We start from the raw sequence: 26795 nt of genomic DNA on the forward strand, positions 1-26795 counted from the left end.
ACTTAGGTTGCTTCCATGTCCTTGCTATTGTAAATAGAGCAGCAATGACCATTGTGGTACATGACTCTTTTTGAATTATGGTTTTCTCAGGGTATAGGCCCAGTAGTGGGATTGCTGGGTCGTATGGTAGTCCTATTTTTAGTTTTTTAAGGAACCTTTGTGAGCATTTTTGACGTGTAAAGATTTCTTTGTGTCTGTGTGGTATTATGTGGAACCAGCAGGAGACAGGGGTCCAGGTGGACCTGCAATTTGCTCTGTTGATCGCTTGCTTGCTGGATGATAACGAGCAAGGGGTTTTAGGAGCTTCAGACTCCTGTCTGTAAGATGTCTAACGATTCGCACTTCGAGATTACATAAGCGTGAGCTGATACCGAGCCGGGCGCAGAGTAGATGTTCAGTAAATATAAAGTTTGTTTCTCTTGGCTGCTAATGAGGGCCATTGTCCCATTCATCTCTGATGCTTCACGGCCAAGCATGAGTCCTGACCCAAAGAAGGCACTTACACAACAATTCACAAGTCAATGAATCAATGAGTGAGCAAATGAACTACTGAAGGCTTGTGGGGACCATGTCAAAATGGATGATCCCTGCAGGTGTGGGTCCACTGTGACAGAGCTGTGTGGTTCTGGTCTCAGGAAGTACGGTACCTAAGAGAACTTGCTTCCTGCTATCAGGGGCAGTGATAAATGGTAGATTATTTTACAGCCAGCAGTAATTAGACAAGAGGGTCATTGGAGTCTCTCGGCTCTCTGGGAACATTTACGGGGCTCAGAGGGCAGCCATTTCCTGCCGCCCCTGCATCTGTCCGGATGCCTGTATTTGTGGGCCTCACGGACCCTGTGCTGGGGGAGAAGGCCAGGGCAGGGCTGGCTGTCACTGCCTACCGCAGCACATCCTAGGACTGCCAGATCATCTGAGCAGGGTCCCGAGTTCCCAGACAAAGAAGTAGGATTTATTAGCTGTATGAGCTTTGCCAGGTCTGTCCTCTTTCTGGTTCTCTCTTCAAAAAAATGGGAAGTTTACCTTAAATGACATTTAAGGCTCTTTCCACTTTCGAAATCCCATGTCTCTATTGATCTTTTTGAAGCAAGTATAATATTTAGCTTGATTTTGGGTCAGGAATACACACAAGAGACAGTGCCTGTGCAGGTTTTCTGGAAGTCCCTTCTGGAGCCCTCAGATGCTTATGGATGCTGTACTTACTTTAACAAGCTCAGCTGGTGATTAAGATTACATAGAGCAGAACTAATTCTAAAAGGAACCCCTGTGGTCTTCTAGTCTAGAGCTTACAGTCTGATGTATTACTGGCCAAGTTTGGCCACGGAAGGGTTTTGTTTGGCTGCCCTCATTCTTAAATGTTTTAGAATCCCTTATTATCTTAACATGCACCCTGATTTACTAATTCTTATTGCCAATCTGCTCCTCAAGGCCTTCGAGTCTGTGACTCTTGAAAGAAAAGTCTTTTTATTTTACACACAAGTTATCAACTAAGAAGGAGGGAAGGTAACTTCAACAAGGGGCTTCAACAAGAACTTCTGACTCTTGACCCCAGGCTTTTTCTTCCACAGCGATCTAGAGATACAGCTCAAGTATGTATGTGACAGGGATGGGCAGGCCTTTGACATAAGCTACCCTGCGGGGTGTCTGATAGTAGAGTTCTCCTTGAAGTAGATTTCAATGGGAAGAACAGAGACTTAGAACAAACAACATGTCTCAGATGGTACTGGCCTCAGTTTCCTCCTCTATAAAAACGGATGCTCCTAATCTGCTCTCTACCTTGAAGAGTTTTGAGGGCTTTAAGTAAAATAGTGCCTGGAAAGCAACCTCAAGGTGCTCAGGATTGAGGGACACTTTCCCTGGAACTGCCTGAATATGGCCAATGGGTTGACCAGATCTTAGTGTTCTAATCTCCCAAATTGAAATCATCACACGCATTCTTGCTTTCAGGACAGGGCAAAGGTGGAGAATATGGGGCATTTATAGGAAGATGCACATGAACACGTTGAGCTCTCTACCAAGAGAGACTTGGGAATACCAAGGCAAAAGCCCTCATGGCAACCTCAATACCCACCCTCCCTCCTTGTGGCACCCGTGCCTGAGACAGCCTCCTGCTAGGATGGACCATGGGCTTGACTCAATTTCCCTGCATTTGCATACTGCCAAAAAGCATTTATTTTCACAGTCCTACCCTCTCTAGGCTGCGAAGCATTTTCCTTTGCTGAAAAGAGCCGTTGCAGATGCACCACCATACTGACAACTCATTCTCTCACCCAACAGATTGGAGTGATCATTTAAAAGCTCTGAGTGAAAGCTCAAGCATCTGATTGATCCGATCATATTGTCTCATTCCCATTTTAAGCTACTTGTTCTTTAAATTGCATATAAAAATACAGTCCATGCAATATTAATACACTAATGAATAATACACTAACAATTTGAAGCGTGCCAACCCACCCAAGGATTTTTCATCTCCTGTATGTTTCAGCAGAGACACGTAGTATATACGGAATAACTGTTAGGATGATGAAAACGATAATAACCATGAAATAAATATAGAGGAATTTTACCTGGTGGGGAAAAACATGAAAGGCAGTTCTCAGTTAGAAGTGAGAAACGGACGCCTATGATCCAGGGTTGGGTCTCTGCTTTTGGTGTATCACAGGCAAGGGCAGCTGCAGCTGTGTGGGAGTATATGTATAACACAACCTCATGTGTCTAGTGTTGTCAGAGGAGGTGGTATCGCACAAAAATGGAATTTCGTGACATCAGAAGTAAAATGGTGAGAGGCAGAGGACAAGGACTTTAGGGACAGTTGGCCCTGGATACAAGCGCTGGGTCAGTCACTTAATTGCCCTGTGAACTGTTTCAGGCTTCTATTTCCCATCAGGAAAACAGGATAATGATTACCCCACAGGATTATGGTGAGGATTAAATCATCATGTATATGAAGATGTCCGGATCGGGGCTGGAGACCTGAGAGGTGTTCAGCAAACTGTTTCCTTCCCCAAAGCCCGGTGGATGGTACCTGCAGAGGCTCCACAAACCTTAGTTCCCTTTCACTTACGCCTGAAGCCTGAAAAATCCAGAGGCTTTTTTCTTCTTATCTGTGAGTTTGAGAGTACGTCTCAGACTATTGGGGTTTGGGGATCTCCGATCTCTAAATAGAGAGGTGTTACAGCCCAACTACATCCAAATATGGATACAGAAGCATGGAAGGTGTGCCAAACGCTCTACCAAGAAGCGACCCCGTCGACAAGCATTATAAACTTTTTTTGAAGCAGGAAGTAGACTTTAAACATCCATGATTTGGAGGAAACAATTTTAAATGGGATTTATTTTGTGAGGAGTTGTGGATTTTTTTCTCAAAATAAAAAAATAAGTGCATTCATTCACTCATTCTTTACTGAGTGTTGATGGTGGGCTAGTCACCATGCTGTACACACCTAACCCAAGGAGGATGACAGACCCATGAACTAGTTGACTAGTTAAACATAGTTAAAAGCTAGAATCGAGGAGAGAATGACTGGTGAATTCTGACACCTGTGCTGAGGGACTCTTGGGAGGAAGTGGTATTTAAGGTAAAGAAGGTGGGGAAGTGCGTTGGGGCTTCTGGCACAGAGTTAAACTGAGAAGCGCATAGGGTCCTCCAAAGACTTTGGAGAAGGGTAAGGGTCGTAAGGTGGTGTCAGGGTACAGGATGTGATGTGCTGTGTGTACATATATGTATGAGGGTGCTGGATGGGTATAATGCTAACACTAGTCTCCTATTAGTCATTGGCTGCCCAGTGTGTTCCAAAGCACTTTGCAAATCAGTCGCCCATGTTGTCACCTTTGGGCATCATAACTACCCTGCAGGCTATGCAAGGTTGTCCCCATTTTGCCTTTGAAGAAAATGAGATTCAGAAAGGTAATGACTAGGCAGTGCTGTACTTGGAATTCCATTCCATCTTCCTGGTTCAAAGGTTGTGTCTGAGCTCTACTGAATTCCAAGGCACTGTTTTAGAGAGGATGCAGAAGTGGATAAAACAAGATCTCGCACCCAAGAAAACAGTTGTGAGAGGAAGACTTAGATGTGAACAGAAATTTTAAGATGCGATCAGTTTCAACCTGGAGGCAGGTGAGCTGCCAAGTTCATGGCTGGGGTGAAGTTTAACAGAGAAGGGGCTTTTTGAATGAGGTCTTGAAATAGGGTTAAGGCTTTAGCAAACTCAGAAAAGGAAAGGGCATACAGTCAAGGGGAACAACAGAGTCTGGGAAGCACACATCTAATTCTGGTTCAGAAACAAATGAAGAGGAAGACGATGTGAGAGGGGAACAGGACTAGAAGAGACTGGAAAGACCTTTTAAACGTGGCTCCAGGACACCAGGAGTTTTTTGCCACTTCCTTTTTTTTTTTTTTTTAATTTTTTATTTATTTATTTATTTATTTATTTATTTATTTATTTATTTTTGGCTGTGCTGGGTCTTCGGTTCGTGCGAGGGCTTTCTCCAGTTGCGGCAAGTGGGGGCCACTCTTCATCGCGGTGCGCGGGCCTTTCACTATCGCGGCCCCTCCCGTTGCGGGGCACAGGCTCCAGACGCGCAGGCTCAGCAGCTGTGGCTCACGGGCCCAGCTGCTCCGTGGCATGTGGGATCTTCCCAGACCAGGGCTCGAACCCGTGTCTCCTGCATTAGCAGGCAGATTCTCAACCACTGCGCCACCAGGGAAGCCCCGCCACTTCCTTTTTTGACTAAATATGACACCTTAATTAGGCAAGGCTTTTGACCTTCTTTATTTAATCTTTTTTCCCTCAACTGTCAAGAATGGTCTTAAGAACTGTCATGAGGTTAAGTCTGACTCTATGAAAAAAGCAATCAGAAGTCACTGATGGGAAGGCATGCTGTCAGACTGGGGAGTTATATTGTAATGAATAATAGCAGCATGGCCCAGGGCAGTAGGTCACCATGGCAGGGAGAGGGGAATGAACTTGACTCTCACATACCTACCAGAGACACTTCTGCATCAGGCAGCAGACACCTAGCCCAGTCCTGAAACTCACCTCACAACAACCGAAACTGTCACTGTTTAAGCCTTTAGCAATCTAGGGAAAGTTTTGGGCCATATGACATTAATAGAACACTTTTTGACCAAACCAATTAAAACGTGGATATGCCACTATTTGTGCTTTGTGATTCAGGTAATGCTGTTTTGCCTCCCTGGATCTCAGTTTCCCTATCTGTAAAATGAGGGAGCAGGAGATGTTCCCTAAGGTTATCTTCAGATATAATGGTTTGTGACAATGGAAAATGACAATTCATCCAGGGTTACCTGTGCACGGTCAACATTTCTCAAAATATTGTTTCATGGATGCTAATATGTATCAAGCAAAAGTCAGAATGAAACAAATAAAAGCAGACAAAGGAAATATTAAGGAGGAGGGATTCTATGGTCAAATTGGGTTAAACAAAATTAGGGCTCTTTACTGTCTAACGTATTTATCTACATATCTAAAACTTATTTGTCTACATAATCATTTTCTCCCAGAGCGAGTGTACAGCAGATCATACTTGATGAAATAATAAACTAGGCTTGACCTAATGAATTCAAACCCTTGGTAAGTCTTTCTGAGGCTCAGGACCAAGCGTGATGCAGTAGAGAGGCCCTGGACTGGGTGTCTGGGCCCCAAGGGGACCCATGCTTCAAGTCTAGTTCCGTCCTTCCTGTTGTGTAACCCTGGGCAAGTCATTGCCTCTCCTTCCCTATAATTAAAATGAACGGGATGAAATGATCTCTGAGGCCTCTTCTAGTTCTAATATTTTATGAATACATAGTTTTCTGTGGCTTATTCATTCATTCTTTCATTCACTCAGCAAACATGTGTAGAGCACAGGATGTGTGCTCGCGACTGGAGATAAAGATAAAAAAATACAGGGCTTCCCTGGTGGCGCAGTGGTTGAGAATCTGCCTGCCAATGCAGGAGACACGGGTTCAAGCCCTGGTCTGGGAAGATCCCACACGCCGCAGAGCAACTGGGCCTGTGAGCCACAACTACTGAGCCTGCGCGTCTGGAGCCTGTGCTCCGCAACAAGAGAGGCCGCGATAGTGAGAGGCCTGCGCACCTCGATGAAGAGGGGCCCCCGCTCGCCGCAACTGGAGAAAGCCCTCGCACAGAAAGGAAGACCCAACACAACCAAAATAAATAAATAAATTAAAAAAAAAAATACATCCACTACCTGTCCCAGAGGAAGTCCCAGACCAGTGGGGGAGATAGACCCATGCCCAGGCAGTAAGAGTCCAGAGTGATCAGCGCTTGTGTCCAAGGGTGGCTCAGAGATGGCGTCTCACCAGCCTGGGGGAGGGGATGGTTAGAAAAGGCTTAGTGGAGGTAATATCACTTGAAGGATGAATAGGAATTAACCTGGTGGTGAAAGGAGCTCTGCATGAAGGGACATTGCGGGTAAAGGGATGGAGGGAAGAACGAAGGCACATTTTGGGAACAACAAGAGCAACGTCGTGAACAATAAAAGCAACAATAACAACAACAGCAACAGCAGGTGTGATATTTCAAGCAAATATTAAGTGTCAGGCAAGAGCTAAATGCTTTGCACTCAGTAACCTCCAATTCCCACAACCCTACAAGTATCCCGATTTTTTTTATCCCAATTTTACAGGTGAGGCAATAACACACAATTCGTTTTGCTTTGTGGGGATTTTTTTCCCCCAATAGAGTTAACTTTCAGCGAATCCCAACCGATCCATCCACTTCATCTATTACTCACGTCACTTTCAGTTCAAGACTGATCTTTTCCTTTCATTTAAGTTACTTCTGGCTGCTTCTTACCAACTCTACTGAGGACACAACGCATAACCCCCTTTCAATGTTAGCTTAGGCAAAGCATTAAGATGCACGGGGAACATGATGCTTTTTCAAACCAAAAATAAATGATTTGCAGATTTTTCAAGCAACAGCTCTCCCTTCCATTGGGGTGGATCATTGTGATGAGGGCTTAATTAATTCAGTTGTCCTTCCTGAAGGAAAGGCTTGGACATTTTTTATATTAATGCATTCATTCATCAATCACTTATTGAAAACCTATCCCATGCCAGACAGTAAATAAGATACTCTGGGGATTACCTCAAATCCCCCGTAATTCAGTGCAGGTGGTACATTTTCCAGGAAGTCTTTCTGGCTCCACCTTCTCACCCCCCACCCCTGCAAAAAGCTGGGTCAAGAGACTTTGTGCTCCCAAACTGCCCTGGACCTTGCTTCATCATAATACTGGACAACTGTCTATTTGCTTATTTGTAATTTTTGGCTTGGTGTCTAGGTTATAGTCTACGAGGGTGGGGATGGTGTGTGTTAGATTAACTGCTGTATCTCCAAAGCCCAGCACGTTGCCTGGCTGCATTGTAAGTGTTCAACAAGTAGTAGTTGACTGAATGGATGGCCTTTCAGCTCTAGCAATACTGAGACTACGTCTAATGTTTTAAAAATCCCAAGTGCTTACAAAGCTGCGTGGAAATAGTAGGGGCTCCTTAGACATTTGTTGAATAAAGTGAATGAGTACAAGGTAAGAGCTATGCTCTCTATCCCAAGGAGACTATTATCTAGCAAGGGAGATAGATTACGTGTTGTTGACCAGCATCCATCTTCTCTGGAGCAAGAGGGCTCCGTCCTTCCCTACTTGCGGGCCAAGTTGTTTGGATGGGGATCCACCCCTGGCTACGGAGAGAGAGAGCTCAGTCCAGAAATTGATTCACGGAGAAAATATGAGCCCTAAGTCTCGGTGGGGAGAGTGCCGGAGGGGACCCTGGCTTGCACGGCCGTTGGAAGGAAGGATATGAGACTTGGAGCTTCTGCTACTATGAGGGTACCAGGCTGAGAGTGGAGCCAACCCAGAGGAAGGACAGCCAAGAAATTGCCCTCAGCTGAGCTCAGGGCCAGCGTCGTTCCCTTTGCTGCTGACAGTGGTGTGAGTTGGAGTTATCAGTCATTTGTAACAGAGATTTCCAACTGATAGAGGCACGGGCCCATGACATTATAAAGAAGGAAGATTCTAGAGAGATGTGGAGAGAGTTCAGGACAGTGATCACTTAGCAAAGGGCTCAGGAAGCAGGTGGAAATGCTGACCTCATGTGCATCACTTTGAGCACTCAGGTCAGACTCAGTTGGAGATGTTTGTATCAGGCCTTGAGAGATAAAGAGGATGTGTCCATCAGGTAGGTGAAGCAATTCCAGAAGAGGACACAACAGGAGCAACGTTATGAGCCCGGAGTATAAGGAATCACTGGGGATAAATATCTGGGTGGATCCTGAGATCCATCATAGGCAGGGGCAGGGGAGAAGCAAGGACAGGTGGGCAGGAGCTGGCTCACAAAGCCCTTGGATGGCAGGCATTGCAGACGAGTCCTGCAGCAAATCTGAATTTCTCTTCCTGGGGAGTATGGCATAAAGTGGTACTGCCCTATGGAATGCCCATGGCTTGTCTGCCAGGACCCACAGAGAACCCTCTGAGCCCAGCCCAGACTCTGGGGATTAGAAGCAGAGCCCAATCTGCCTCTGCTTTATGACAGATACATTTCCCTATCTCTTTCTTGATGCCAAGCGCAGATTTCTGACTGCCTATTTGTTAGGACTGGGAGGGAAGAAGAAAATGGCCAGGTACGCATGAAGAGGCCCTTTTGAAGCCACAGATCTCAAGATGAGAACTGCCTCCTAAAGATATATTGCCTGACAACGGGAATGAACCAAAGGAAAGGAGACGAGGAAATAATGAGAAAAATAGTGCTGTGAAGATCCTCTTCACTTGTCAGGGCTGGAAAGGAGGAATGGGGCCTTGGAAAGTAATACTTCCAAACTGGCAACTGGGCAAATCTCTGGAATTCCGCTCCTATCTGAGGCAGAGGATGGGTTTTCATCTCCTCCCTACTCTGCTGTCTGGACCAAAGTGGGTGTTTCAGGCTGTTTCTACTCAGCTCAGATTCAGTACGAATTCAGGCAAAACGAGCCTTCTATGGAAGGTCAGCTTCGCAAGCGTGCAGCCTCGTGGGCCCCATGCTTATACGGACCCCAAGCTCGGTTTAATGTTCTGCTGTCACCCTCCTGAAACTCTTAGTACTTTTTGAACAAAAGGCCCCGCAGTGTCATTTTGCACTGGACCTTGCACATTGTGTAGCTTCCTTTGCTTCTATTTCTCTGAGAACAGAGGAAAAAGTCAGAGGTCACTGATTCGGATCCTCTCCTTTGGCCATCCTGGGTGGCAGGAACCTGCTTTCCCCGGGAGGTCTTACATACGCCAGCACCTGCCCTTCCCTCTTCCTTTTCTCTATTCTCCCTCCCTTAGAAAGTGCAACCTCCACCTCAGTGAGTCTAAAGCCTCCCCACCTCTCAGGAGCAGGTAGAAACGATACTTCCTCCATCACGTTTTCTCTGGTTTCTCTTTTAGATGTATTTCCTCTTTCTTTGTCACCTTACGTTGAACTTTTGTCACTTTTCTGTTGTATTATGGTTACTTTTGCCACGTGAGATGAAGTCAGCATAAGCTTTCAGAGGGAAAGTCCTGGTTGCAAATAAGTGACCCAGGACATCACAACCTCTCTGAGTCTCAGCATCTTCAGTGGTAAAATGGGAGGCAGAACGGTGCTTTGTTCAGGGTAACAATACGTAATTGACATACAAATAGAGGGCTGCATCTCTGGTTTGACCAGGACAGTCCTGGTCTATGCCAGTCACCCAGATGTAAATATTAATAGTGCCCCCTTTAGCCACAAATTGTCCTGGTTTAGATGACTAAGTTCGATGGCTCCCTTGTTTCACATTTAAAAGTGCCCAGCTAGGCATCTGACATATTACATAAAGATGCTCAGTACAAGTTTGCTGAATAAGAAGCTTAAAAAAATGTTCCTTTCCCTCTGCTGTGTGTGTGTTAGCATTTTTGTATCTCTACCAAACTTTCCAGATTTATAATTAACGAAAAACTATGCAGAAACTCAAACAAAACAACAACTCAAAACACCACATGATGGAAAAAATGACAATAGCAGCACTTTTATCGTGCTTCTGATTTTCCAAGTATGTGGTAAAGGGGTCCTGCTGATCTTTTATCTTATCTCCATTCCAGCGGCCCATGTGTTTGTCAGTCAGGGGCCCAGCGGCAGGGGAACTGTGACTGATTTTATTTTATATTTATGCTGAATAAATTGATGCTAATGCAGGCCACACTCCTCCATCTCCCTTGGGGAAGTCTGGAGACTGGGAAGGGAGTCCCTCTTTGTGTAACTCTGAGCTATTTAGTGAGTATCTACTGTGTGTCCAGTGCCAAGACCAACCCTTTCTACCGGCTACAGTGGGGTCCGTGTCCCCTTACAAGTGCTTCTGGGGTAACTGGCTTCATGGAATTTTGCTTCAGCAGGTACATTTCCCTCCCCTGCCATCCAGGGAATATCTGAACTGTGGAGCTGGTTGGCATGACCTGCCCAACTCTCTGGCCAGACCCCTCAAAAGACCCTGTTATAAGAGAAATGTATCAGGAAACGGAAAGCAGGGCATTCTGATCTTGTTTATTGGGCCTGAACACTTTGCCTTTGCTGCTTTTTTGTTTTTGTTTTGTTTTACTTTTTTAATTTATATTTTTAAAATAAAATTTGTATATATTTAAGGTATACAACACGATGATTTGATGTACGTATACATAGTGAAATCAATACTACAGTCAAGCCAATTAATATATCTATTTCATCACATAGTTTATATATATATTTTTGCTTCTTTTGTGGGGAGAGCACTTGATATCTACTTCCTTAGCAAATTTCCAGTATTCAATACAGTATTATTAACTATAGTCATTACGCTGTACATTAGATCTCTAGACATATTCATCCTATGGAACTCCAACATTGTACCCTTTGACCAACATCTCCCCATTTCCCCCAGCACCCCACCCCTGGTAACCACCATTCAGCTCTCTTCTATGTATGCGACTTTTTTAGATTCCACATACAAGTGAGATCATGCAGTTATTTTCTTTCTGTGTTTGGCTCATTTCACTTAGCGTAAGGTCCTCCAAGTTCATCCGTGTTGTTGCAAATGGTAGAATTTCCTTCTTTTTTAAGGCTGCGTATGTATATATACCACAATTTTTTTATCCATTCAGCTGTCCATGGGCACTTAGGTTGTTTCCAAGTCTTGTCTATTGTGAATAGTGCTGCAGTGAACATGGGAGTGCAGATATCTCCTTGGGGGTATTAATTTCATTTCCTTTGTGCATATATCTATATATCTATATATCTATATATATCTATATCCAGAAGAGGGATTGCTGGATCATATGTTAGTTCTATTTTTAGTTTTTTGAGGTGTTTTCCATAGTGGCTGAACCAATTTACATTCCCACCAGCAGTGTACAAGGGTTTCCTTTTCTCCACATCCTTGCTAATACTTGTTACATTTTATCTTTTTGGTAATAGCCATCCTACTAGGTGTGAGGTGATATTTTATTGTGGTTTTGATTTGCATTTCCCTGATGATCAGTGATGTTGAACACCTTCTGGTGTACCTGTTGGCCATTTGCATATCTTCTTTGGAAAAATGTTTATTTAGGTACTTTGTCCACTTTTAAACTTGAGTTGTTTGGTTTTATGATATTGAGATGTATGAGCTCCTTGGATATTAACCCGTTCTCAGATTCATGGTTGACAGATATTTTCTCCCAATCCATAGGCTGCTTTTTCATTTTGTTGAGTGTTTTCTTTGCTGTACAGAAGCTTTTTAGTTTGACGTATTACCACTTATTTATTTTTGCTTTTGTTGCCTAAGCTTTTGGCGCCATATGCAAAAAATCAGCGGCAAGGCCAGTGTCAAGGAGCTTCTTCTCTATGTTTGCTTCTATAAGTTTTATGGCTTTAGGTCTTACATTTAATCCATTTTGAGTTGCATTCTATGTGTGGTAGAAGATAAGGGTCCAATTTCATTCTCTTGCATGTGGATTCCATGCACAATAAATGGTGGATTCAGAACACCATTTATTGAAGAGCCTATCCACTCCCCATTATGTATTCTTATTATATGTAGTATGAGAATGGGTTGGAATGATTGGATTAGAAATGCAATGGGGCTGACCTAGACTTTAGTATGATCCTGAAATGTCTGACAGGTATTATACCTTACTCATGAATTAACTAAACAATAAACAAATTGATTAGTTTCTTATCTAATTCATAATGAATATCACTGCGGAAAGGATCAACTTTAAACAAAACTGATGGCTGTCAAAATTGATTTCCCCACAGACTAGATTAGGTACGTCTTCTTGACACTCCCTTGAAATTTGATGCTTCACCAGCGGTCACACTGCTTCCTAATATCTGAGCTTATGTGTCTCTCTTGCCAACAAGACTGGAAACTTACTGAGCAAAAATTCTTGTTTTTGTGTCTATGTCCAGTTCTGAGCAGTATTAGTCCAGAAGTCTAGGACTTGCCTCACCCAGGGAAGGTGAAGCAGCTTATCCATCAGAACCTTTACCTCCATTTTAATTTTAATTTTTAAATTGAAGTATAGTTGATTTACAATGTTGTGTTAGTTTCTGGTGTACAGCAAAGTGATTCAGTTATGCATATATATTATTTTTCATATTCTTTTCCATTATGGTTTATCACAGGATACTGAATATAGTTCCCTGTGCTATACAGTAGGACCCTGTTGTTTATCTATTTTATATATAGTAGGTTGTATCTGCTAATCCCAAATCCCTAATCACCCCCAGTTTAGAATCTGCTTTGTGTGTGGAGGAAACAATACAGAGCCTTGTAAGTCACTGTGAGGACCTTCACTGGATTTTATTTTGAATGAGCTGGGAGCACTTAGAGGGCCTGGAGCAGATGAGTGACATGAACTGACTTATGTTTTAAAAAGAGGGTCACTCTGGCTACTGTGCTGAGAGTAGATTGTTGGGATGGAGGTGCAGGAGACTGGTTGGGAGGCTGTGTCAGTCATTTAGATGATGTATGATGGTGACCTGAACCAGGGCAGGTGTGACGGAGTGGTGAGAAATATTCAGAAGTGTTCTGTATTTTGAACACCAGGCTGATGCGACTGGCTGTTAGAACAAATACGGGGTGTGACGGAAAGAAAGAGGAGCCAAGGATGAATCCAGTGTCTCTGACCTGAGGAACAGAAGGTAGGAGTTGCTATTACTGAGCTGGGGAAGAATAGAGGTGGGAGTAGGTTTGGAATAATGTCCCCTCTAGGATGGGAGAGAATTGTCGTCATTGGGCTTGTTCCCAGCCTTTCCCAGCTCCACTTTGCTGCCTTCGGGAAACCTCAGTCCTGCTGTTGCTCCTAAGACACCAACTTCTGACTCCTGTCTCCTTCAACATCCCTTTACGTGCTGCCCTTTCCCTGGAATGTCCTCGTGTCTGTCAGATGCAGCGGGAAGGAAAATCAGGTTCTACCCAATTAGCTCATCTTAAGTGGATTTCACTGTGCATTTAATTAAACCTGTTATAATCTTGAAGGGTATTTTCATACATGGTACTTGATACAGAGTAATTAGACTACTGTGGGCATGCACATAAATATCTTTGGGCTGAGGTTTTAAGCTGGGCTCTGCTTCTATGGGTTTGTATGAGCTACCTTGCCGATAATTTCAAAGCTGATATGGTTTATACACTCCAAAGTTTGCAGGCTTCTCAGCCCTTCTGGCTGGTGGATCAGTTGCAGGGTCACTGGATATGTTTTTCCATGGCTTTGGGGAAGGATTCCTGATCCTATCACCCTCCTGTCCGAATGATTTTATGGCTCCTCACGGAGTATGGAATGAGGTCAAAACTCCTTGAGTATGTGTTGTTGGCCACACACAATTTAGTTATCCACTGCGTTTCCAGTATAGACTGTCTGAACAACCCGTCCATGAGATACCTATATTGCATCTGCCTCTAAGCCTTTGCTTCAGTGGTTTCTTCTACCTTGGGATTCTTTTGTCTCGTATTCTGTGTCTGTCAGAATAGGCTAGGTTATGCTGCAGTAACAAATGACCCTAATATCTCAGTAGCTTATGATATCAAAGGGTTTGCTTTTCCTCACTCATTCTCTACGGCCATTGCAAGTCAGCTGCAGCTCAGCTCCATTGCCAGTTCTCAGCGCAGAGGGAAAAGGAGAACATGGTGAATCACATACTGATCTTAAAGCTTCTACTTAGAACTAGAACATTCACTTCCACTAACATTTCCTTGGCCAGATAAGTCACATGACCAAGTCTGCCATCAATGTGGTAGGGGGAGTATAATCCTCCGAGGCAGAGACAGTGAATGTTTGGGAGTGACAATACAATCTAGAGCTGTATTACGGCTCTTTCTAAGATGACCCCTCATTTTTATTTCCAAAGCGGTAATCACCCTGTACTTCCCATTAGAGTTTTTTGTTTGTTTTATTTTTTATTTTTTATTTTTTTTATTTTTTTATTATTTATTTTTTTTTTAAATTTATTTATTTATTTATTTTTGGCTGTGTTGGGTCTTCGGTTCGTGCGAGGGCTTTCTCTGGTTACGGCAAGTGGGGGCCACTCTTCATCGCGGTGCGGGGACCGCTCTTCATCGCGGTGCGCGGGCCTTTCACTATCGTGGCCCCTCCCGTTGCGGGGCACAGGCTCCAGACGCGCAGGCTCAGTAGTTGTGGCTCACGGGCCCAGCCGCCCCGCGGCATGTGGGATCTTCCCAGACCAGGGCTCGAACCCGTGTCCCCTGCACTAGCAGGCAGATTCTCAACCACTGCGCCACCAGGGAAGCCCTTATTTTGTTTTTTTAAGTTTGTGCTTTCCTCCTTTAAGAGTCAGTGTGTAGCTGGAGGGCAGGGCCATGTTCTTTGTCATCTCTCTTATCTATCGTGCCTAGAGAGTGCTTTTCCCCATTGGACACTCAACACATGTTCTATGAATTAAATGTTGCATTTCAGCAATGTATTAATACCACCCAGGAGGCAGCACCTTGAATTTGAGAAGCCTGAAAAAGCTAGAACTGCTTCCCTTAGAAATACCGACGAGTCTATTCTGTGATCATTTTATTACATTCAATCCTGTGTCAGCCTTGGGATGTTGGCACTATTTTTACCCCCATTTATACCTACCAGCACCTGGAGGCCCAGAGAGATATGGCCATGCTCACCATCATAGTGAACTAAATTACTGCCAATTTAGTACCACCTTTGAATTTAGAATTATGTCTACAAATGGTTACAGTTTCATGGCCAAAGGGATAAGCCCAAGCCTTCTGTCTAACAGGAGAATGCTTTTGTTAATACATATGTCCTCTGAGTTCCAGGGAGTGGGGATGGGGGAGAATCACCCAGTAACCCTGCAAGATTCAGACAGATTCACTTAATTGTTGGAGTTTACTCTGTGAGTTCTTTTTTTTTTTTAAATTATATAATCTCTTTATATTTGCCAAGATCTTTACTAGCTTCTAAAAATTTACCTTTTATATCGTTTTTCTTACATTAAAAATTGTGGTTCCCAGCAAGATTAGTATTAGCATTATTCTATAATACATAAAATAAAATATTACTCTGTAATACATAAAATAGTTAAAAATAATCAAACTAATATTATTACTAACAATTGGACTACCAAATGAAGTTTAAAGTTTCTCTCCAGCTTTATTTTTAATTAAAAATTTGTGTGTGTGTGTGTGTGTGAATTCATTAGATTATTTTGTTGCCAGAGAGTGAAAATGGATCCTTTGGGGGTGAGAGTGGAGAGAAGAAAGAAAAAAAGAAGAGAAGAGAAGAATGGAAGGAGCCAAAATATGAGTGGAGACGTGTTTAAGAAAGTAAATTTCTAAATGAAATAGTCTTTACGTGATTCATTATTTAGTACTATCAATTGCCAACACATGTGCTACGTATTGGAGATACAGAGATGGAAAAGAACTAGTTCTTGCCCTTGAATAAGGCTTCAGCCTGGAAGGGGAGATCCCTCCTGATGTAGGGCAGAGTCACAGCCACAGCACGGCAGGGAAATCTGCTGACCCCAGCTGTGTTACTCTAGTCCAGGCGGCTTATAAAGCAGGTTGTCAATAATGTCATGGTAAATGTTTCTAATGTTTTTTTCAAAAGCCTCCAAGCATTTTATTGCATTTGACCCTTCATCTGATAAAGCTATCTTCCTACACCAAGTGGTGTCGGCACGCCACTTAACATGAGTGGCCCAGTCCATTCCAAGACTCACGAGGGTGCAGGGCGAGCCTTCGTGGTCCCCCCCCCACCATATGTCTGGCCCAACTCACACCCCAGGGCAGTCTGAGCTGTGTCCTGGGGTGTGCAGGCCAGTCCCCCACCGCCAAGGCCTGTCTGAGTTACATCCTGGGTGTGTTTGTGGGTCCTAGTTCCATGCACGACACCAACAAGGTTCCTACTGGAACAGCTCCAAATAGCATCAGCCAGGAGTGTGGGCTCTAGAGCCAGCCAACATGTCTGGGTTCACGTCCTGCCTCCACCATTGACCCTAATCTCCATGGTGAGCATCGGTTTTCTCATCTTTAAAATAGAAATTGTGTAGGGCTTCCCTGGTGGCGTAGTGGTTGAGAGTCTGCCTGCCAGTGCAGGGGACACGGGTTCGAGCCCTGGTCTGGGAAGATCCCACATACCGCGGAGCAACTGGGCCCGTGAGCCACAACTACTGAGCCTGCGTGTCTGGAGCCTGTGCTCCGCAACAAGAGAGGCCGCGACAGTGAGAGGCCCGCGCGCCGCGATGAAGAGTGGGCCCCGCTCTCCGCAACTGGAGAAAGCCCTAACACAGAAATGAAGACCCAACACAGCCATAAATAAATAAATACATAAATTTAAAAAAATAAAATAGGAATTGTGACCACCTGCTTGCCAGCTTTCTGTGGTTACTGTGAATCTCCCAACATTTCTCTACTACTGGCCCTGCCACCGCCGGTAACTCTCAATACTTAATGAAGGCTTGCTTGGTGCCAGGCTGGAGGCTGGACACTTTCTGCTCAGGATCCTATTTAACCTTTACGATGCCTTTGTGTTAACTGTGTCTTTACCTCATTGCATAGATGAGGTAAGTGTGGTTAGGGTTAGGGTTAGTTATCTCAAGTAACCTGCTCAACGTCACACAGCTATTCAGTGGCTAAGGCAGGACTTGAACCTAGATTCATCATGCTACCAAGATAAACCTTTATGATCACACTCTACTCACAAAATAAACAGAGAAGTCACGCCCAAGCCAGGCTACATACATTACTTGGGAAAATTACACCACAAAACACACACACACACACACACACACACACTCTCTCTCTCTCTCTCTCTCTCTCTCTCTCTCTCTCTCTCTCTCTCTCTCTCGCTCTCTCTCTCCCACCACAGCGGATTCTGATTCTGTGCATCTGGGGTGAGGTCCGGCAAGATGGTCCAGGTAATTTAGACAAAGACGGCACTTCACACAACTCTTGGAACCAAAATTTGACTTGAAGGATATCTTGTTCAACTCATCTTTGATACCTGAATCTGATCTATATCCTTAGACATTTTAAATCTCGCTGGAAGGTCATCCCTCCATCCACTGACTCTGTGTACCTTTGTGCTGGGCATTGGTGACAGAGGCGGGAGGAAGGCACAGTTCCCAGTTGGGAGGCACTCGTGGCTCAAGTTGCTCCTGTGTTTACTAGAACTCTACCTCCCTTCCGCTTCTGGGCAGTAGCTCCGGCACGTGTTCTGGAGGCCTAGCGGATGAGTCTTTTGTTGGCCTCCAGCCCTTCCTTGGTCCTTTCTTCTCTGGGTACAGTACCCCCGAAGGAGAGGATGGAGGGAAGAGTGGTTTGTAAGTGTGGATTACATCTCTCAGGGCTCACAGTCTCTCTTCAGCGCTCCCTCGCCGGCAGTTGGCTTGGTGAGGACCTGTGGTTGCTTTGTCTACCTTCCTATTGCATCCCAGCAGATCCCCAAGATAAGTATCAGCAGCCAGAGGGGAACCTACCCAGTCCCCACCCTCAACAGCTCAGGAAGGGGTTTGGCAACTTGGAGGTGGGATGGGGAGGGAAGCAGAGCCAAACCAAAGGTTTCCCTGGGGAGTCATGGATGGGTTTTGGGGGGCCCATGAACCCTTGAAATAGTACACATATGCCTTCTATGCATTGCATACGTGTGGTGAGGGGAGATCCACGATTGGCACTGGGTTTGCAAAGTGTTTGTGACTCTTGAAAGCTTGAGAGCAACTGCTATCCATTCCCTCAAAGGGGGTAAAACCCTGTCTTCAGAGAAGAGCTTCCATTGGGCCTCATCCCTTCCCTCAGTTTCTTACTAAAGAGTCTTATCTCGTTTGATCTTTGCCACATTCCTGTGGAGTAGTTATTAGCTCTGCTGAATGATTGGAGAGATGAAGGTTTCTCAGTTTCAGTAAAACTGAGGTTGCTGTTTCAGACAAGAACTCGGCCCATGACCCACAGCTACCAAGTGGAAAAGGCAGGGCCCACACCTAGGTCCAGCTGCCTCCCAGCCCAGGGATCAGGCCATGACATCACTCAGGCTTGCTCTCTGCCACTGTCTCCTGCTGGCCAAGGCCTGAGACCCTATTTAACGTGGACAAAGTCATTCATTCCACTAGAAGAAATGAAAAGTTTCTCAGTTGCTCTCAGGAAAAATCTGAGAAGCAACCACTTTAAATGAGTAATGGGAATTCAGTACCCCCTTTTGAGTACCTACTGTATGCCAGGCACTCATAGATATTATTTCACTTAAAGCACGAATGTATATTATTTCATTTACTTTTCATGAGAACTCTGAAAGTCCAGCTTTCTGCTCTACAGATGGGGAAGATGAGTCCCAAAGAGGCTGGAGAAAATGGCCCAAGCGTCCACCTCTGGAGTGCCGGGACTTGAACCCATGTCTATGGAAGTCTTCACAGTTTACAGTTTTGTTTCTTTCTAAACCTTTCCCCCCAACCCCCAACTGTGACTTATGGGATCTGTGTAGGAAGTAGCTGGCTATTGGCAAAAGCAGAGAGTTGAGGGAAGGGAATGGAAATGGCAGGCTACTAAAGCTCTCTGAACCTCAGTTTTCCTCATCTGTAAAATGGAAGTAAATCACATATTGAATGGTGACTGCAAAGACCGAGTGTGGACATGCATTTGTGAGCCTGACACGTGGTAAGGCCTCATTGCCTTTAGCTGTTCTCATCTGCTGGGAAGGAGAAGCACAGGCTGCCAGCAGTCAGGCTGCTTCTCCTCAGGTCTCGGCTGCTAGCAACGACTTCCTGGCCTCCTGTGAGGCGGAACCAGCTTTATTAGAGAGTTTCTCTTTTTTATCCTGCCAGGAGATTTGAGGAGTTAAAAACCGTCTTTCACAATACGTTTTGACATTTAATTATACACATCCTCCTCTTTAGATATAACTTCCCCTGTCATGTCTGCAACAAGCAGGGGTTTTTGATGTACTAAAGCATCACTCCTGCCCCTCCATGATCAGTTCCCTGCCTTGAAAAATTAGTAGTCTGAACATCGAAGTCCAAGCACCCAGGTAACTTAATTATTTCCCCTTCTCCTTCCCTTAACCAAAAAGAACCAGCAAATGACACATTGTTTTATCTAGGATTTTAAAAATGTGACATTAGACTGCACAGGGGAACCAGTGACCCTTCTCTCAGACCACATTCAATTAATATGCAAATGAGTTAGACCTTCTGGGTCAGTATTCAAGGAGGGGTGGGGAAGGAATTAACCCTATGCCCTCTGAGGAGTTTCAGACAGAGAAGAGAGTTTGAAATCAGATCAACCAGGATTTGAATCCTGGCTGTACCATTTACTTGCTTTGTTACCATGGTCATGAGATATACCCTATCTGAGCCTCAGTTTCATTAACCTTAGAATTGGGATAATAATTTTCTGTCCCCCTCTGACCTCACAGGTTGGGACGACATTTGCCGCCTGGCTAGATGTCTGCCCCTAGGAGAGCAGAAACTAAAGTTTCTGTCCTTTGCTTTCAGGGGTCATCATTTGCCTCTGGTGCAGAGGTTGTGAACTCAAAGGCCTCCAGGTGTCAGGTAGGCAATGCAAATGAGTCACGTGGGCCAGGGTAGCATGAGGACATGGTAGGGAGTAATGTTGCAAAAGAGAGAGTGCAGGCCCCACACAGACAAAAGGCGGCAGCAACAACCCTGCTTCAGTGCAGCGGACCTGGCTTGTCACAACTTCTGCTCTTTTGAGACGAGCCTGCAATCTGGATTTTACGTAACCTCTCCCTGTGTGCACTGCGCCTGAACACACGCAGCTGTAGGCTGCCTATGGCTGGGGAGTATCCAATGTGCACTAGTCTAGTATACTTGGGGAGCAGAGGCTTGGCTCACTATTGCTCAGAGTCAGTGTACCTTGTAGCCAGCCTCCTTCTGCACCATCTCCAATTTTCCTTTTAGCCCCTGAGACCCACCCCCCCACTTCCTATTTTCCTTAACCACTGGAGAGAAAAGTAAAAAATCCTGTTACTTTATCATGCACAGCAACTTGGCTCTCACTGGCCACCTAAAAGCAAGCTCTGGAACTTGTGTGTTTCCACCTCAGAAGTTCTATTAGCAAGCTTTCCCGAACAAAAGAGCCGTGTTCTGTGAGATGGGATTCCCAGGCTGGAGCAGGGAGGAGGGGTGGAGACCTCTGGACGCAGCCTCAGGACCAGGATTCCGCTTCTTGCTCTACCACAAGGCAATTGGGTGGAAATGCTCCTGGAGATGTTTGCATCTTAGTATTTTCATGTCCATGATAGGAATAATAACAAACACTTCCCTCCCTCCCTAATACTTTAGGAGAGTTAAAAATCCAACAATAATTTAAAACATTTTCTGAGTGCCGGCTCTAGACCAGGCCCTGTGTAAGAACATGGAGTTGCTTAGATGGATGAATGAGACCAACCCTGTTTTCAACAAATGCAGAGTCTAGTGGAAAAGACACATGTTAGCAACCGCTTACTATAGAGTAAGGTGACCGGACCATGGGAGGAATGTGCCAGAACAGTGGTAAGAAGGAGGAAAGAGCCTACAAGTCTTCTTGGGGCAAAGACACCAGGATGTGTTCCATAAAGAAAAAGAATTTTTATTGGTTGGGTGAGAGAAAATAGTCAATGTATTCTGTCAAACAGCAGTGATGTTATAGAAAGATATTGGAATTTCATTTGGTTTGTTTACTGTTTATTAATTTATTCAACACATTTACTGAGTTCCTAGGAGTGTAAATCTCATTGCCTCACTTTAGTCATGTTGCTAGATCTGTTGACTCCACTCAATGAGCTGGTATCTGTATTCTCAGCCCTTAGTAGAGACCACTGAGTATTTATTGAAAGTGAGCAAACATATGAACACTTTTGATGCAGTCCAAAACTTTAGAACTGGTCTCTACATGTCCTTGCAAAGATAAATTTTTTGTGATTCTACTAATTTGGGTCTATTGCTGTCAAATGCACTGTGTTTGGGAAGAACAAATCTTGCTCAGAATTCTTGAGTTCCTGGGGCTTTAAGAAGAATGCTTGTCCGATGCGACCAGTTTATCATCTAGTTCAGGGGTGCCCAACCTCCTGGCCATGGACCGGTACCAGTCTGCGGCCTGTTGGGGACCGGGCCGCACAGCAGGAGGTGAGTGGCGGGCGAGCGGAGCAAAGCTTCATCTGTCGCTCCCCATCACTCGCATTACCGCCTGAACCATCCCCTGCCCCCAGCACTGTCCATGGAAAAATTGTCTTCCACGAAACTGGTCCCTGGTGCCAAAAAGGTTGGGGACTGCTGATCTAGTTAATGCACTTCTGCCTGGGAAGGACTCAGGGACACGGTGGTGTGGAGAAGCGGGAGCTGGTATCGGCAGGCTTTTCTCTCCTGCTTCCTTTGTCCAGTCTTGCTTCCATAGTGGAAGGGGTGCCACTGTTCATTTTGGTCCAGGGCATCAGATTGTGCTTTGATAGACAATGGGATGTGTCTCACTGCATTCTGGAGCCAGGTGGACCTCCCAGGAGAGTAGAACAGGAGTGGTACAGGCGAGGGAAGAGTAGGGTGGGGATTGAGGACCGAGGAGGAGGCTGGGGAAGGTGTGAACTCCCAGGGATTTGGTCTGAGCTTGTGGACACCTCGAACCTTCTTTGTGCAAATGTTCAAGCCTGCTGGGTATAGCAGCATGGCTCTCCTTTTGACCATAAAGCAAACCCTTTATCCATCCATCTACTCACCCACCCACTGACCCATCCACTCAATCTATGCAACCAATCATTACTGGCAGGCACACTTCTAGCCACTGTGTATACAGAGATGAATAGAGAGCTACGGGCACATGAGCAGGTAAATTAGATTACAATATACCTAAAGCAACAGAGAGATGCTGAGAACACCCAGAGAAGGAAATAACTAATGTGCTGAGCAGGACTCAGAGAAGGCTCCGCAGAGAAAGCACTGATTGGCTGGGGCTAGAGGAATACATCTGAGACTCCCAGGACAGGTGATGGTGGAGACTTACGCCAGGAGCTGGAAGGGGCCATTTCAAGGGCATGCGGGCGAAAAGAGTGTGAAATACTTGGGGAAGTGTGGCTGGAACCCAGGCTTGTGAAGTTCACAACACATTTCGCAGGGCTGATTGATTTTTCGTTTGCTGAGTTTTCAAGAGCTGACCTTTGGTGGTACAAGCCTCGAAGACATCAAAACGCATTTAATATCAAACAAGACTAGGTTAAATGCCCAGCTCTGTGCTCTCATATGTGTGTCCCCTGTATGTCTCCGTTTGAAGTGCCAATTGCATGTTATTTCTTTTCATTTATTTATTTATTTATTTTTTTTTTAAAGAATATAGCTTTTTTTTTTTTTTAAAGGATTTTCTTATTTATTTATTTATTTATTCATTCATTTTTGGCTGTGTTGGGTCTTCGGTTCGTGCGAGGGCCCTCTCCAGTTGCGGCAAGCGGGGGCCACTCTTCATCGCGGTGCGGGGACCGCTCTTCATTGCAGTGCGCGGGCCTTTCTCTATCGCGGCCCCTCCCGTCGCGGGGCACAGGCTCCAGACGCGCAGGCTCAGCAATTGTGGCTCACGGGCCCAGCTGCTCCGTGGCACGTGGGATCCTCCCAGACCAGGGCCCGAACCCGCGTCCCCTGCATTAGCAGGCAGACTCTCAACCACTGCGCCACCAGGGAAGCCCCCTTTTCATTTATTTTAAAAAACAAATGTTTATTATGTAAGTACTCTGTGCCAACAAAGGTGCAGTGAGGTTAGTTTTTCCACATTTACCCAGCTATGTTCACCATAGTAAGTGTCTCCTCATGGGTCCCTTCTGCCCTTGTATATCAGTGAACAAAACAAATGAAGACTCCTCTCCTTGGAGAGTTTAGGATACCGTTAAGTCCCCTGCATACGAACGAGTTCTGTTCCGAGAGTCCGTTCATAAGTTCAATTTGTTCGTAAGTCCAACAAAGTTAGCCTAGGTACTCAACTAACACAATTGGCTATATACCGCTGCTTTTAAGCTTGCTTCCAGACACCCTGGGCTTGAAATAAAGATACTGTAGTACTGTACTCTATACAGTACTGTACAGTAAAGTACACAAAAGCACAACTGCTCGTAGAGGATGCATGCACGTGACAATGTACGCCAGATACGTGAACTAACTTAAGTGATTGGACATACGAATGCACTTTCACATCTTTGAAAGCTCACAACTTGAAGGTTTGCATGTAGGGGAGTTACTGTACAGTGTAAATACTGGAAATTACCTGTTCAAGATGGCATTGACTTCCAGACGTCAAGAGCAATGAAGCCTGTGGTTATGACTCTCTTATTCAATGATCCGTCTCAATACAGTGCCTGGCACACAGTAGGACTGTGATTTTTTTTTCTTTCTAGTCTGCCATCATGATTACGGTATTAAATGACAGTGGGCAAGCCGATTCCTGTGGGGCTAGTCTGGTGTCATTTTGGAGAGGTCTTAATGAGGCCCAGCATCGGCTTCATTGATAATGAGGATTATCAATATTGTGGCTCAGACCCTGTGAGGAGTTGTGTTAGGTTGTTTGGGCTTTATAGAAAGCATCTAGAACCTAGAGACGGGAGGCTTGAGTTCTAATCCTGGCTCTGTCACTTGTGAGCTGTGTGATGTCATCTTAATTACTTAGCATCTCTGGGCCTTGACTCTTCATCTATTAAAAAAAGAGGTTGGTCCAGTCATTTCTACTCTTCCCCAGCTAAGTGCTCTCCTTTCAATTTCCACTGCTAATGAATTAATTTAGCCTCTTTCAGGTAAAAACTGCTGCTATTGACTAAATGTTTATGTCCCCTCCATTCAAATGTATTTGGAAGGGAGGTCCTTTTGGAAGGCGATTTGATCATGAAGGCAGAGCCCTCATAAATGGGATTACTACCCTTATAAAAGAGACCCCAGAGAGCTCCCTTCCCCCCTCCTTCCACCATATGAGGACACAGCAAGAAGACAGCCCGTCTATGAACCAAGAAGTGGGCTCGAATCTGCTGGTGCTTTGATCTTGGTTGGACTTCCCAGCCTCCAGAACTGTGAGAAATAAATTTCTGCTGTTCAGAAGCTACCTAGTCTATGATGCTCTGCTATAGCAGCCTGAACAGACTAAGACAACTGCCAAGCCTCCACAGCTAGTTCACGTACAAATTAGAAAACGGTGATCCATCTGGGCATATGAATTAGAAAGAGCTGACTTTCCTCTGTGACTGGACCAGGGGCTTGATTTTGACCCTCAGCTCCCCTGAGGTAGGCACTCTAGCACACTGTACAACCTGCCCCAATATCAGCTCTGGCCCTGTCCTCCTCACTGGTCTCCCAGCCTCCAGACACAGCTATTCCATTCCAGCCCTTCCTCCACACCCTTCCAGGAAATCACTCTCAAACTGCATCTGATAGTCACACGCCTTCCTGCTCAAACCCTGACTGGGGCCTCATGGTTTCAGGGTAAAACCGAGCTGCTTCGCCAAGCCTCACATAAGCTCTTCATCTCTCTGTGGGCCTCAACACGTACATCACATTCATGGCTCCCTGAACATGCAGTGCTTTTCCTCACTGCCAGGCCTCTGCAGGCCCCCCTGCTCAGAAGGTCTTCCCCAAGGTCATCCTCTCCATCCTTCATCTCAGCTAATGCCCAGAGACCCATTGAGACTCAAGCGTCATCTCTGGTATTCTTCCTGTGACCCCCCAGCCCTCAAGACAGGTGGGGGTCCCCTCACTGAGCCTTTGCATAGCTGACCGTTTGCTAATAAGAATGAGAACACCAGGAGCGGCATCACTTACTGAGAACTAACCGTGTGTCTGGCACTGACAGCCCCCTGGTGATGGAGGCTTTCTCATCTCCAGTTTACAGCTGAGGAAGCAAAGGTGATGAGTGACAGCTCTTAGTATAGTCCCCAGTCCTACAGCATTGGCTGGAAACTTGGGAGAAGTGCAGAATCTCCAGCTGACCCCAGACCTAACTGAATCAGAAATTCTGGTGGTGGACTCAGAAATATGAGTTTAAAGCCCTCCAAACAATTCTGATGCATGCTAAAATTTGACTTATTGAGCACCTACTCTATGCAAGGCAGTTTGTGAAACAATGGCTTAATATGCAGCTGGTAATGGGTGGTGCTAAGATTTAGAACCATATGAGTGACAGTTGAAAAAATTAATAAGCTTGTGCTTTTAACTTCTATGCTCTGAATACCCTTTGCTCAGGGAGGCCTCTCCTGGCCACCTGATTTAAAAATCACAGCTCCTCCCCTCCTACCATCTATTGTCAGCATTACGACCTCCTGCCCCTTTACTCCAGAGCAGTTCCCACCAGCTGGCATGCTATACACTTTTAAGTTTACTTAAAGTCATTTATTTACTGTTCCTCTTTCTCTTAGCTTGGGCTGCTATAACAAAATACCAATGACTGGATAGCTTAAGCAATAGGAATTAATTTTCTCACAGTTCTTGAGGCTGAAGTCTGAGATCAGGGTGCTAGCATGATTGGGTTCTAGTGCGAGGTCTCTTCCTGCATGCACGGGAGCCAGAGAGAGAGAGAGAGAGAGAGAGAGAGAGAGCGTGCACGCGTGCACGAGAGAGCACATGGCTCTTGTATCTCTTCTTATAAGGGCACTAATCCCATCATGAGGGCCCCACCTCATGACCTCATCCAACTCTACCTCTCAAAGACCCCATGTATAAACACCATCTGGTTTAGGGCTTCAACATATGAATTTGGGAAGGACACAAACATTTAGTCTGTAACAATCTCTTACTACCTGATTGTAAGCCCCAGCTGGGCAAGGGTTTATCTGTTTATTTCATCTGTTAACTACTAAATCCTCAGTGCCTAGAACACTGCCTTGCACATAGTAGGTGCTCAACAACTGTCTGTGGACTAAATGGTCACACAGCTGGTTGGGGACACAGAGGCAAGGCTCACTTGGCTCTGTTTATTCACATCCCAATATATTTCCTATGCTCCCCCTTCCTTGCCTCCATTTAGTGTTCTGATTAGCACTCCCTCCTTCCCAGAAGGGTCATTTTCCAGAAACATTCCTTTACCAACCCTCACTTGCAGGAAGAGAATCTTTTCCCAACAAGGCTTGCAGAGAGGTTACCCTAGGTATGATTTAGCTCATTTACTCAGTGCTTTGTCTTAATGGTTCACCAAGTGGAGATTCTTTCAGTAATGATAGTAAATGCATTTGAAATGTAGATATCGACCCAGGCAATGCTGCATATTCGGCTCATCAAATTTTGATGTTAAAATTAAAACCCTTTTTTTTTTTTTTTTTTTTGGTGGGAAGGGAGAAAGCTAAGTGTTGATTCCAATTCCATCACTGGCATTTTTTTT

This window comes from Balaenoptera acutorostrata, chromosome 9 (genome assembly GCF_949987535.1).
Source record: "Balaenoptera acutorostrata chromosome 9, mBalAcu1.1, whole genome shotgun sequence".
Lineage (NCBI taxonomy): Eukaryota > Metazoa > Chordata > Mammalia > Artiodactyla > Balaenopteridae > Balaenoptera > Balaenoptera acutorostrata.